Source organism: Schistocerca piceifrons, chromosome 3 (assembly GCF_021461385.2).
Source record: "Schistocerca piceifrons isolate TAMUIC-IGC-003096 chromosome 3, iqSchPice1.1, whole genome shotgun sequence".
NCBI classification, from domain to species: domain Eukaryota; kingdom Metazoa; phylum Arthropoda; class Insecta; order Orthoptera; family Acrididae; genus Schistocerca; species Schistocerca piceifrons.
In genome coordinates this window covers 701,063,911-701,078,017 of record NC_060140.1, presented here as the reverse complement: position 1 = coordinate 701,078,017, position 14,107 = coordinate 701,063,911, and positions in this window count along the sequence as shown.

Here is a 14,107-nt window from a genome sequence, read left to right as displayed (position 1 = left end):
AATTGATGGACATACGATGCTATCAAACTTACTTGGGGGGGGGGGGGGGCAACTGCAAAGTTTTAACTTTCGCAGCCAGATAGTTACTTCCCCCATACACGTTGGAGATTTTATTAGTGTTTATACCCATAAAACCTAAGACATACGGGCTAACAGGGCGTGGTCGTTGCACAAAACTTTCTCCTGAGGTTTCTTCTGCGATTGCAGGAGACATCTTCAGAGGTACTGTGGCGAACTGCAACCAGAATTCGAGGGAGCGTCGTATATATGGGTAGTGTGGGAAGCACCAAAGTCCAGCACGTGACATTGGCTACGAGATTAGCTCTTGTATTGCCAACAGTCTCGACTGCAATTAATCGATCATCATTCTCAGGTAGTAATAGCACTGACATAGCAGTACTACTGGATTGATCTTCTACTGTCCATCTACAACGCCAGTTGTTCAAAGTTCTTCATAAACAAATTACTCACAGCTGGACTAAGAGGACTGCTTATAGCCACCCCGTCAGTCTATTCATAAAAACATTATTGTATTGAAAATAGGTCGCCGTGAGGCAGTGTCTGAATAACTTTACAATATCTGTTGGAAAAACATGCGCTATACATGAGATAGATTCGTTCACTAGAATCGTGCTAAATAGCGACACACTATCAGAACTAACAAGGATATTTCTGTGGCCCACGTGCATTTCTTTTAATTTGTTAATGGAATGATATGAATTTTTAATACGGCCTTCAGTTCCACCAATATGAGGTTTCACCAATGAGACAAGGTGTCTAGATAATCCAAATGTTATCTAATTTAACGCATTCCTCTTTTCTGTTAAATTATTGCGTTATTTATAAATCTCAATAGCTTCTATAGACAAACGGGAATGGTAATACATTGTTTGCCGGCCGGTGTGGTCGAGGGGTTCTAGGCGCTTCAGTCTGGAACCGCGCGACCGCTACGGTCGCAGGTTCGAATCCTGCCTCGGGCATGGATGTGTGTGATGTCCTTAGGTTAGTTAGGTTTAAGTAGTTCTAAGTTCTAGGGGACTGATGGCCTCAGATGTTAAGTCCCATAGTGCTCAGAGCCAATACATTGTTTTCGATATGACTCTCGTCTCAGTGAATTTTCTTTCATGATCACCTCTTGATAAAGATGTTCCGCTATGACCGATTTATCCATTTGTTCCTTGTGTTCAACCAGACTGCTGTGAACACTTCTTTCTGTGGTACCTATATTCTTTTATCTTTCTGGTGGGTCTGAAGGTAGTTTCCACATCATACTTGCTCAACACTTTCACAATGTGATCTATAATCGTACTGATGAATGGAAGGAAAATTTTCTCTTTGATCGGTCGTCTGTCCTCGTCAGTCTGACACTCCCCCTAGGGTGAAATGCTGGAACTATCTCCTTATTCGACCAACCATTCTTCTTGAATGTCGACAGTAGAAGTTCAAGCTCTTTTTTTATACAAGTCGGTACACAAATTTTGTGCGCTCTGACCACCAAGGTTTTAATCACACCTCTTTTTTATCTGAGTCGTGGTTAGAATCTTTGTGCAGATAATGGTCAGTATGCGTGGCTTTTCTGTATAGCCTGTGGCCCAACGTCCCGTCCGTTTGCTTGATAAAAGACACATCCAAGTAATGCAGATGGCCATTATTCTCCGTCTCCATGGTAAATTATATTTTGGAATTGATAATGTTGAGATGTATCAGAAAGGCATCCAGTTCCTCTACACCGTGTGTCCACAGTACGAAAATAGCATTGATATAGCGGTACCACTGGACTGGTCTTCTACTGTCAGTCTACAACGCCAGTTATTCGAAGTTCTCCATAAACAAATTAACCACATCTGCACCAAGAGGACTGCTCATAGCCATCTTGCCAATATATTCATAAAAAAATTATTGTATTGGAAATAGGTCGCCGTGAGGCAGTGTCTGACTAACTCTACAATATCTGTTGGAAAAAAATCCGCTATACATGAGATAGATTCGTTCACTGGAATCGTGCTAAATAGCGACACAATACCAAAAGTAACATGGATACTACTGTAGCCCACGTGCATTTCTTTTAATTTGTCAATGAAATGATATGAATTTTTAATACGGCCTTTAGTTCCACAAATATGAGGTTGAGCCAATGAGACAAGGTGTCTAGATAATTTATGAGTGGAAGACTCTTTAGCACTCACAATAGGGCTCAAAGGAATCTATGTTATGTACACCTCAGGTAATCAATAGAGCCTCGACGGGCACGCATCCTTTTCGAATTCTTATTGTCTTCGTAGTCGGATTTTTCTGAAGGTTTTCATAAATGGTGGGATCAAAAATAAGGTTGATATTTGCGTGATCGTCCTCACTCCTCACCCGGACCAATGTCTGCAATAACAACAACAATGTTTTTATCTGCATTGATATGCTTCAGCACCTTCCTTTGTGCCTGCGACAAATTACTGTTACGTGGCTTGCAAGTAAGTAAAATTCTAGCAGTGTTCATACTTATTTTTTTCAGATTCTTCCTTTAAACCACTAACCATTGTTGCATTCATTGCCAGTATGAGCGATTTATTCTCATGATTACGCCTTTACTGTGCTCACCCACCTGTGCCAAGATTTGATTTCCCAGTTATAATCATCTTTCCATTTATTAAATGTCCACTAACTTTTCTCAGTGGGTATTTTATATGTTAATGCTTATGGTAATAAGCCAAATTGTTGCAGTGAACACTTGTTTCTGTTGTAGATAGAAGACCCTTCTTTATTGTATCCATGTGCGGTGTGCTTGATTCGACCACACCTATTAGTTATCATTCAGTAAGACGTTTCTGTCGCGGGCCATTGGTACTTCATTTAAATTTGGATGATGTCACGGAGAGCTTCCCACCTCTGTAGGTCTCCAAGGATCAGACTCGTAGCATCTCGAGGGTATGGTAAAGAGTTCGAGTGCAACTGCATAAAATCTGTGTGTTTTTAGGGGAAATATCGGAGACTCTGTTTATCAGTGATCTGTTTATTGCATTCTTGTTGGTTCTAGGGGTTGTGGGAGAGTTTGTGTCAGTGGTGTCTACACCAGTCGGCTTCCAACGCATACTTCCTGTAGAATTTGGTGTTTTTCTCATAGGAAGTCATAGTTCGTGTTTTTAAATTTCATTGCTGAAACAGCATGTTTATATATTCAGTTTTGCACGCCTGCATATTATTCTGGTTTTCATTAAACTGATTTTGATTATTTGAACTTCTGCAACTACATGTATGCTACGCTATAAATTTGCATATATACCAGGCTGAAAATTGGATATATGTGCATATTTAGGTCGTTGACTGTGTTGATAAATTCAGAACTTTTCTATATTGAAAATATAGTTTTTAGTTATCTGTCAGCTAATATATTACTTACTTCTCTCATGAATGTATGGGCCTGGTTCTTAATTTAACTGACAATGGACCTAAGAGGTATTTTCTCTTGTGAAAGTGAGCAAACACATTTCTGCAGTCACACAATTCAGTGGTGTGATGCTCAGGGTTATAGTCCTCTGATGGAGCAATATAACTCAGTAATACAATGTAGTGGTTACAGTAAGGTAAACGGGACAAAAGAAGCTTGAAACGCTGAAACCATAAGTGAATCGTTTCGTTTGGTATAAGAAGGGCTCTGAGCACTATGGGACTTAACATCTATGGTCATCAGTCCCCTAGAACTTAGAACTATTGAAACCTAACTAACCTAAGGACAGCACACAACACCCAGCCAACACGAGGCAGAGAAAATCCCTGACCCCGCCGGGAATCGAACCCGGAAACCCGGGCGTGGGAAGCGAGAACGCTACCGCACGACCACGAGATGCGGGCAGGTATAAGAATGTTAAGTGGTTAGTGTAGTACAGTAACTGACGTTACAGTATCTTTATGTGTCCAATTACAAGAACACTAACATAATTGGATCTCACTTTCTCCTCCTTCCCCTACCCCATCCGCATTTTACCACAATAACCGACTGCACTAACATTAAAGAAGAGAATATTTTTATCCTGGCACATTGTTGCATTTAGATTAATCTAGTACCTTTTGTTGTCATATGTACGCAAAAATAAAAAAGACTGATGTTGTGCAAGACTTGCTCGAAACACATCGCGGTGTGCTAAAGTAGAACAAAATGAATAATATGACTGATATCAGTAGAAAAAAAAAAAAAAAAAAAAAAAAAAAACTGTTTCGTCCCTATCGAGAGAGAGAATTAACTATAACGATACCTGGGCTCCAGCATACTATAACTATCCAACTTTCCCATATTTCGGGTTCTGATGTGTATGGGGAACTTACACACGTCAAATATGTAGGTAAATACTTCGAATATCATTACATACCAATTTTGTAATGGCTGCAACTATCTCAACTTTAGTTCTGTAGTGCTCAATAAATTTGGATTGCCCCTACAGTTACTTCTACTCACTTAATCAACGCCCTCTGGAAAGAAAGACCTTGATATACGGCAAACTGTTTGTGCTGCATGGGTGTGGGAAAGAACCTTTCCCTAGTGGTGTCACGACTATAAAAATCAATAACTACGTTCACGTCATTGCATCACGCCTGCCAGCTCACAGATTACATAACGTGTCTGAAAGACGCGGCAATTCACAGCAACTCTGCTAGGCAGCGTACGAGAATGTGTTAAATGGGTCAGTGAGTGAAGAGGTCGCTGATCTCGGCTGCGTGTTCCACACATGTACCGCGAAGGATAAGGCGCCACCGTGACCCACCATGTGTCACCCACGCGTGGCAATACGCGCCCACGGTTTCGTTTTCTCTTCCCGTTTCTGTTGCAACACGGAATTCTTCACGCAAGCGACTTTTTCGAACTCTGTGTCGCCTTATGCCCGGTAATAACTCTTAAGAACTGACTGACTCGAAACTCAGAAACATCTACAAAGCTCTGATCCTATTTATCGTCTCCAAATCCAAGGGCTGGATTATCTGTCACTCGATATAACACAATACTATCCGTCTTACATTTCTGTTCCGATCAGCTCGTCCAATTTCCCTCCGTTCTCATTCGCACTGAACATTTATATCCTTCATGTTTCGGAACAGTCTTATTACACTGATGTACAGGCATCACTAAGCCATAGACAAACTGGTTCACTGAAAACTGCTGTACAAGTGCCCCAAATAATTTTAGCCTGCAGTGCAATAACATTATGGTCAGCCTGCCACAAGTCATTACATATACACTCTAAGACAAAGAAAAATGACGCACCACTAAGGAATTATCCTAATGGGACAGAAATCTCCAGATGTGATTTGCATGTACAGACAAACAAGTGATTACAGTTTTAAAAATTGATGATTTATTCAAGTAAAAGAGCTTTACAGATTGAGCAAGTCAATAAGGTGTTGGTCTACCTCTGGCCCTGATGCAGCAGTCATTCGGCTTGGCATTGATTGCAAGAATTGTTGGATGTTCTCCTGTCCAGCTTGCAAGTTAGATCTGTAAAATCCTGAGATAGTAGGAGGGCGTTGCCCATAAAGCTCCGAATGTTGTCAATTGCGGGGAGATCCGGTGACATTGCCGGCCAAGGTGGCGTTTGGCAAGCACAAAGACAGTAGAAACTCTCGCCATGTGCAGTGGCACATTATCTTACTATAATGTAAGTCCAGAATCGCTTGCCATGAAGGCCGACAAACCGGAGTGTAGAATATCATGGACGTACCCCTGTGCTATAAAGGGACGCGGATGAGAACCAAAGGGTTGCCGATATGAAATGAAATGGCAGCCCAGACCATCACTCTTGGCCGTTGTGTAGTATGGCGGGCAACAGTCAGGTTGACATCCGAACGTTGCCAGGGGCATCCCCAGACGCGTTTACGCTGGTAATCAGGATTCATTTCGAAGAGGACATTTAATCTTATACTCCCGTCAAGGAGATTCCAGGCCGAAGGTTCCCGAACACCACTGCAAACGGGGTTGATGGTGAGCAGAGAGCAATAGTAGTCAGCACGAGGAGTGCCGTCAACTCATCCCGCTTTCTGTGAGTCGCTTATTAATGGTCGTTTTGGTCACTGAAGCACCAGTTGAACGTCGGACCGATGATGATGATGAATCCGAGGCTCTGAGCGCCTCTCTGTCGATTTCTCTTTCCTCGCGCTTTGTCGTCTCTGTAGGTCGATCTCTTCTTGACGCTGTGCCTGATATGATTCACCCATTCCTGCCAACATCATGGCATCGCTGCTATTCACATGTCGAGAGATTCCCCGATTAGTCCAGGCGGCCTCTTTGAGCCCAATTTCCCGTCCTTTGTCAAATGCTGACTTCTCTGTATATTCCTGAGCCTTCCTGCAAGACATAGTTACCGTCCAAAAGAGTACACAGCGTGAAATTCACGAAGACTTTTTGCCTGGTAAAGAACAAGTCTCCTGTTTAGTATCCTTGCCAGTTGCACGATCAAACTGTGTTGCAGTACCACATCTTTATCCATTGGCCCCTAAAGTTTACCATTTTGCTTTTTCCGTCGATATCAGTGTGAACATCAATTTTTGACCCGTTTGGATATTTCCTTCATCGTGCACCATTTTTTTCTTAGAGTTTATATGTCACACAATACTACTGTCTGCTTAAGTACGATACCGCCCATATAAAGCATGGACGTAACAGCAAGTTGCACTAGAGCCACACAGCTCAAGGCACTTTTCAGATCTTTCCCTCCAGGAACCACTAGGAACAGAGTTCTGTGTACCAAACCAGCACCAGACGTGACGTACATCCTCCCTTCGGACAGCACACTCGTGTTGCCAGCCGCCAAACAGCCGCCTCTTCAATACTGTCCTGTTCAACTGCTCCGTCTTCCAGTCACTGTGGGCTTTTCTAATTGCCTCCAGGTGTCGCTGATGCTATGCTCCTCCCGATAGCACTGTCCTCCCTTACAGGACAAGGGAACTGCAGTAGCCTTGGCACCACCAGCCGAAAGCGACGGAGCTTTTTCTCACTTCGCGGCATATTAAATGGCTGAGTACGTATGAGGTTTCGCATGTCACAAATATGAACAACAATAACAGTTCCAGCAGCAGATCGTGGAATAGCTGAAGTAAGTAGAAAATGGACCATGTCATCAGTTGACAACTTTCACACCTTTCTAGCCAAATGACGAAGACTAGGACGGCCACCTTTGATGATGGCTGCCGCATTTCGAAGTATGCAGCTCCTCTGCCCAGGAAGAGCGCCGTAAAACGGTTGCATCTTCTCCTGAGGCAACCTGGCGCGCAAATAATGTAACTGGTCCCTTGATATACTGGATAATAGCACTGGGATGGAGATGACCTCCGAGCTGGTCCCAAACACGTTCCATTACAGACAGGTCTAGGGATCTTGTACCAGATGAGAAAGTAACAGATGTCACACCCAGTGGCTCCCCACACCATGACGCAAGGGGTGTCACCGATGTGGCCCTCAAAGCACTGCTGGAATGACACCTCTCCCCAAGTAGGAGTCATACTTGCCGACCATAGTCAACCAGGGTGTAGCAGTACCGTGATTCATCACTGAACACAATGCGACACCACTCAACAGCAGTCCATGCTTCTCAGACATCACAATACTCCAAGTGCAGCCATTTGTGTTGTGGTGTTAGCGCCAACCTACGCAAGGGACATTAAACAAAATGGTTCAAATGGCTCTGATTACTATGGGACTTAACATCTATGGTCATCAGTCCCCTAGAACTTAGAACTACTTAAACCTAACTAACCTAAGGACAGCAAACAACACCCAGTCATCACGAGGCAGAGAAAATCCCTAACCCCGCCGGGAATCGAACCCGGGAACCCGGACAATAAACCCTACTGCTTCTCTCCAGCCAATGGTGTGGGATGGAGAGAATACTGCAGGGAGATCATTACTTGTTCTAGGACGGCGGGTGCAGATGTGAAGGGATTTTGAAGCGTTTGGTGCACAGTACGGCGGTCCTCTCTTGTTGTGGTCTACTGAAATCTTGACCACAAGTATGCCTGCCCTGAGTGGCCCATACAGTCTAATGTCCGGCCAGTGTCACATCTGAATACCCCACAAATATGGATACTGCAAGATTCGGCCAGCCAGCCAAATGGAGACCCACAATGAGGCCACTTTCAAACTCTGTCAGTCGCTCATAACGTTGTCTCACCGGGGTATATAGCATCTCCTCGTCCTTCATAGTGATCACTCAACATCTAACGCCATTCACGCCCCTTTGTATACATTAACAGGTCTGGTAACAATGCAAGACACAAGCAACACCTCTGCACGCTCTGTAGTAGCCGTTATACCTCACAGATAATTTCATCTATAGTCGTTTACATATCGGTCGATATGTACGAGTAGCAGTGTACGAAGTTATACTGACATCCAAAAATATATTCTGGGTGCTTCGTTTTTTTCTCTAAATCCAGTTGTTTGGTAAAATGTTGACATTGGTTAAGAATAGGAGTACTGACAATGCAGTATCTTTCATATGGGCACACACGTGCTTTTTTTAGAGCAGTGAGACGTTTGAGCCCAGTGGGGTCAGTCAGAATTTCAGTTCGTTAGAATTACAAGAGTGTCGTTATACGGATGTGATATAGAAGAAGATTCTAGACAATGAGTAAAGCTATGGAAAAATGATGAGGAGGGGTTTATTAGTGACTACTATTAAAGGAAGCCTATTGCTAACTAATATGTGGATATTCTGGCAGGGTAAGTCAAACGAAGGAAGTCTATTATTAATACTTTTATAAGGAGAGCTAAGATATGTCCCCCACTAATAAATATGGCTGATAATGTTGGTTATTCTACATTCAAGTTAGATGTGCTTAATTAACTACCGAAATGATATCAAGAAGAGTTCGATTACTACACATTTATTTTACCAAGATCTCCAAACATGGGAAAATCTAAACATGGTGAATGTCTACGCTCAAAAATAACAAGAACTTCATGAAGTATTAAATTGTGTTGGTTAGTAGTAACGGTGAGTCTGCAAGTTCCTGGGAAAGACAGTGTAAGACATCATAAACGAATAGCCTTTATGTAGCCGCGTTATCCATGATATTAAGGAGAGGTTAGACATGCTCTAGAATTAATACGTGCACCGGAAAGTTGACGAGCAAGTCAAGTTAAAGCAAGATTCCCTACAACAAATGTTGAGAACCGATTGGCGAAGAACTGAAATTAAAAATTAACACTCATGACTACGGCTGTGAAACGACTCTAATTTTATCACAAGTTTCCTGAACTTCAAACGAAGATAACCTCAGTTCAACTCTGACTTTGCAGCGAGAATACTTATCATTCTGGCTGCCACCTCGGATCTCAAGCGGACACCAGCTCCTCTCCATCGACCTCACAACCAGAAAGCCGCTTCCCGAAATAGACCCTTTTCTCTATCACTCTCCAAAAACGAATGTTCTCGCCACTGCACTCCAAAGTAATATGTTCACTGTACTGCCCTCCAGAAGGGAATGATTTCCTGGCACTGGTCTCTCAACAAAAGTAGTTCCTATGGAACCCACGTCATCCAACCAGGGCTAGTGTTCATTCGTTTCAACTGTTGTTAAAGAGAAAATTTTCCACAAGACTCCCCTCCCGTCATGTTATGAGTCCCAGAATGACATACGCCATACGTTAGTCGCCAATGAGAGTTCTAGCCTGGCGTTATCCTGTGAGACGTTAACAAATACTCCTTTCTACCACTACGATCCAGTGTATTTTTTGAAAAGTCTCAGCTCTTTCCACGGCTTTTAGTAACACAGTTGGCTGCGACACATCTTTCAGGGGAGTAACTTCCTACTTAATCAGCAGGCTGTCAAACTTCATCTGCCGCCAGTTTGTCGCCTATGGGCATAAATGGTCGTCAGTTTCCGAACTGTCGTCTGTGAGCTGGAGTCATCGAGTCTGCAAGGGAGTGCCTCCAGCGTTAATCATTGAGGTGTCCTCCTCGGTGCATACCGCCGGAACGGTCCATGGCGAACCCCTACAGGATTTGTAAAGCAACCGCCCTGGGTGGCCCCTCTTCCGAATAGGTTATGCGCATATTCTCCATTGGCTGAGGGACAAAAAGAAGGCCGTCCTGCCCTCATAACCACATGACTTTGCGAGTGGAACTGATTTGCTTGTGCTGTGAGCTGATCAGAGTGGTATCAATTTGACTATTCAAATTATTTTAAAATGAGCTAAGTACGAAAGTGGCTGCAATTGTTCGCACTGAAATTACTGGTGGAAACCAATCTTAACGGTTTCTAATTACATCTCGATCAAAGTTCATGTAGTGAGGCACATGCCAACATCTTCCCATGTTCCTTTTATTAATATACCTCTCTGTCGCCTGTTGTCAGATTGGATTTTCACATTATTTGGGCTAGGAAATCAGTGAGGAATGTCGCTCCAGACTATTATTTGTCAAAAGAGCAAACCCAAAGAAAAAATGGCCTACTTCTTTCTGAGAGGTTTGTTGTACTCACAAACATTTAGTGACTGACAAAGGTCATTGAACATTTTACTAAAGCAAAAATTTATGAGGGGGATCTGGCAGATCTCTCTCACTATAAGTGAAAAGACTGCAGTTATTAAAGCAGTTTCCTAGTAGGTAGACAAGAACGTCACTTCTGTCGAATTTCCCCACTTCACTCATCTCCACGCCTCTGACAAAGGCGAATTTCCCTACGTATAAAATGAGGCGAAACTCTAATTTTGATGGTCATTTAAGAAATAGCCAGGGTTTTCGCCCACTCATACGACGTCGTTGAGGAACTAAGACTGTTTTCTAAATATAGATTGACAAGAAATTTAAAAAATTCCAAGATGGTGCATTTTCATACTGATGGAACTGGGTCACTTGTGCAAACAGGGACACTCCTCATCGCACCCCCTGAGACTTACGTAAAATGGGTCAGTGGTTAGCCCGTCAAAAATTGATAAGCACGAAAACAGGAAGAAGGTATGCTGAATTGTAAACAAAGAAGGAAAATAGAAATAGTGAACGGGTCAAGCTCAAGATGTGCAACATCGAGCGCACTGCAAGAATCACGGTGTCGTAGTTCTCAGGTTATGGTGTTGGACTGCAAAGCGGGAAATCCGTGTTGAAATCTCTCTCGTAGCTTACTTTTTTTTCACAAAATTATGGGTTTTCGGTCCCGTCTCTGACGTGTCTGTTCTCCTTCTGCACTCTTGAAAAACTGTCATGCTATACTTTGGTTGTAGAATATGAGTTATATGGTAAGAATATATTGCCGCCGCAAATTAACGTGATGGATAGTGATAACAGGCAGACCTCCTGCATAAATGAAAACAACAAATAATAGTATGTGACCTATGTTACAACAAAGCAGTTCAAGAGTCAAAACCTCCAAAACAAATGCAAGAGTCATGACATGTGGTATTTGTATAGAACAAACAGGTGGTACGTACGTCTGTAGGCCCCTTCATTACACCTCGCTGATGCAAATGGAAGTCACAACACGAAACAGGCATAAATTTGAAAACAACGAACAGACACGTCAATGACCGGACGGACATTTCATATTTTTGTGAGAAAAAGTATTGGGGACGAGGGAAATTTGATCACGGACCTGTCGCTTTGCAGTCCAACATTGTGACTGTTTCACCAAGACTCCGGAGCTGCTAATGTTCGCTCTGTGTTCCACATCTTGAGGGTGTACCGTTCACTGTTTCGAGTTTTCTTCTTTTTTCACAGGTCAGTGTACTTTCTTTCTGTTTTCATGCTTGATCTGTGCACAGTTTTTGACGGGCTATCCATTGGGTCATCTTACCACTAAATCTGAAAAGAGTGAAATGGGAAGTTTCCCTTTTAAGTATAGAATTCAAGACCGCTGGCCTGTAATACTGGTGCAGCTCTGTGACGTCTGAATCCAAGATACTATGAGAAGGATAAATAATTTACTTGCTAGAGAGTGTACATACGTGTAAAGACAAGAAGGGTTATTTATAGCAGTCAGGTCACTTGTTTTCAGGGTGGAGCTCCATACTGCCTGTCGTAAGTTGAACAATTCCCCTCAGATGTCACCATTTAAACAACTGTCACTCTAAGTTCAAAGGGGCATCACATACGTCAGATAGCATTGTGTTACTCGTATTTCAATTCAAAAACCGTGAGCCCACATGTCCCCCAAGCCCACTAGTGCTATGCTTAAACAATCCCTCTCCCATCTCTCTGATATAACAGTTTAAACTACTCCCTCTCTACACCCATTCAAAATGGTGAGAACACGCACTTACCTGAAATTTAAACTGATGGGAAGTCTTCTGGCTGTCGAAACAGTAGAGCACTCGTCCTAACTTTAAAAGTGAGTAGCCACTGCCATGTTTAGTAGGAATATAGGAATAGGCCAGGAACGATTGCTGTTTTTTAAAGGAAACACACCTCTTGGGAGGGCCTCTTCCGTGAATGTCTGTTTCCATCCGCAAACAAGGCGGCCATGCACTGCCGTCAGCCACACACACTGCTGTCTGCTTCCAACTGAGAGCTGATATCGCTGGGAACCTCTGGGGCTGTCCATATGACATCGCGTGGCTCCCCGAATTCACTGGTACAGATAGGTTGCTTTCACCAATAAGTCTAGAACAGTAGACGTCACGGCACGCAGTTAGGAATGCCGGCACAACCACCTCACCTTTCACTCGATATGGGGAGCGTGCCTCCGACACAGCTGGTGCACATATAAGACGACACATCTTTCAGACGTATTCCTAAGACAACCGACTTTACACTTAAACGTACTTTAGAACTGAACTGTGTCCTGTTGTGGTAGAGGAAGGTGATGTAATGGTCTGACATTCTCTATCTGGAGCAGTCCTCATGGCTCTCTTCAGACTGCTATTAAATTTTCAGCCCATAGACGTCTGGTGTTAGCTGAATATGGTTACTTGATGGTTTCAGCACTCCACTGCCGTATGATGACACACTGGCGCACAATTTCCGATCTTTGTTGGAGCCCAGTTAACAGCTATTTACAGATGAACCTTGAATGCTATTTGATGAAATAGCATCAAATGTCTGTATTACTCTTTAACTAGCACCGCGTTTTATTGACGTGAACCTTAGGGACAGCAGTAGTGAAGATCTGTTTGGCGTGCATTTTACACTGAGTGCTGTGGTGATACTGCGTGACACATGCCTGTAGTAGGTTTCTGGAGATACAAAGCATCAATTAGTTCACGAAATTCACGTAAATTGGGTTTTCAGAGCCGTATTCCTGCAGAATGGACAGTAAGCTCGAAGACTAGAGAAACGAGAACTTCCGCGGAACCATAGCCTCGTTTCCTCCTCTCTAAAGCATAGTTTCTTAATGATTTGATATGTTTTCAAGCAAAGTGTAATGACAAAACGAGTTTAGACATCGGCTGTATTAGGAGGTGGCATGAGACCTAAGCTACACCACCCACGCTAACTGCCGCAAACATCACAGCCAAAGCTGTTTCATCTTGAGTCTAATACGATAGGAACGCTTTTTATACGTATATTTATACAACTGTAGGAGATGTGAGCAGACTGCATCATCAACTGATGTGCAGACTTGAGACCACCACGGTCATACCGAGCGCTTGCGGTCGTAGCAGAGCCAACTTGGAGGGTATGCTGCCGCAGGCTACAATCCCTCTGCTAGTTCGCGAAACACCGCCAGACGTCATTTGGTGTATCAGACGCTTCTGCACCAACTATCGAACGAAACGCGCAACATATCCACATTCAAATACCTTGAATATCGTTCCGCAAAAGCTGTAGGGCAGACGCTGGACGCAACACGACAGTCCAGCTGCGCTAACTTACTAATTGCACGGATATGGGGCTATTAGCAGCCCTTGGTCACAGCAGTGCAGACAGTGTCATTAGACAACAGTTGTACTAGAAATTCCCACTCAATGGATCTAGAAATATCGGTATTTAATACATCGTCAGTCAGTGGTAGGATCTGTATCGGTCACTTACCGTATCTTAGACTATGAGTGTTTATTTGTTTACAGGCAAACACTGTAGTTATAAGTCGTACCTAGTACCGTGTCCCTATTTAGTCAGGCACTTTAAAATTCGGAAAATTGGTATAGAATCATGAACAGAGTTGGAGTCTGTGAAATCGATTTCCAAGTAGT